Here is a 1,196-nt window from a genome sequence, read left to right on the forward strand (position 1 = left end):
ATGCAGATGCCAGATGTGGATCAACCTTGAAAATATTATGCTAAGTGAAAGAACCCAGACATAAAGGTCACATACATTGTATGATTCCATATGTGTAAAATATGCAGAGTAGGTAAATTCATAGAGACAGAACTGAAGATTGGTGGTTGCCAGGAGCTAGTGGGAGGGGAGAATGGGGGCAAACTGCTTAATGAGTACACGGTTTTACTTTAAAGTGATTGAAATGTTTTAGAAGTCGATAGAGGTGGTGGGCGCATCACAGTATGAAGGCTTAGTACTAAATTACTTTAAAATGGTTAATTTTATGTTTATGTGAATTTCATCTCAATAAATTTTTTAAAAATTAGTTAAGACAGAGAATGTCAGATTGGATTTTTAAAACCTACCTCTATGCTGCTTGTAAGATACATCTTAAATATGAAGACATGGAAAAATTGGAAGTAAAGGATGGAGAAATATATACCACCCCTCTCAAAAAAAAAGCCACTGTATTATAGTAATATCAAAATAGACTTTAAAGGAGTTATAAGGAAGCATTTCATAATGCTAAATGTTCAATCTACCAGGAGGATAAAATAATTTTAAGTTTGTATATGCCTAATAACATAACTTCAAAATATATAAAGCAAAAACTGATAGAACTAAAAAGTTTTTTAAAAAGACCCAAATCTACAGTCATGATAAAATATTTTAATACTTCTTTTAGTAATTGATAGAACAAGCAGACAAAATTTTAGTAAGAATATAGAAGACTTAAACAATGTGATTAAGGAGTGTGACCCAGTTGTACATTCTTATCAAGTACCAATTTAACGTTTACCAAAATTTTCCATATTATTAGCCATATAGCAAATGAACACATTTCAAATGATTGAAATCATAAAGAATATGTTATCTGACCACTATGGAATTAAAATCAGCAATCAATAATGAAAAGATTACTAGAAAATTTCTATTTGGAAATTAAACAGTACACTTCTAAAAGATGTTATGTTTTAAGGAAGAAGTCATAATGGAAATAAAATGTTTTAACCCTATGATAATGAAAATACAATATTTCAAAATTTGTTGTGTTCTTTTCTGATGTATACAATCAAATTCTATAAATCTATAGTCTCAAATGTATATATCCAAAATAAGAAAGGGTAGAATCAGTGTTCTCAAAGTATCCATCTGAAGAAGTTGGGAAAAGAACC

The sequence above is a fragment of the Physeter macrocephalus genome, chromosome 4 (genome assembly GCF_002837175.3).
Source record: "Physeter macrocephalus isolate SW-GA chromosome 4, ASM283717v5, whole genome shotgun sequence".
In the NCBI taxonomy this organism is placed as follows: domain Eukaryota; kingdom Metazoa; phylum Chordata; class Mammalia; order Artiodactyla; family Physeteridae; genus Physeter; species Physeter macrocephalus.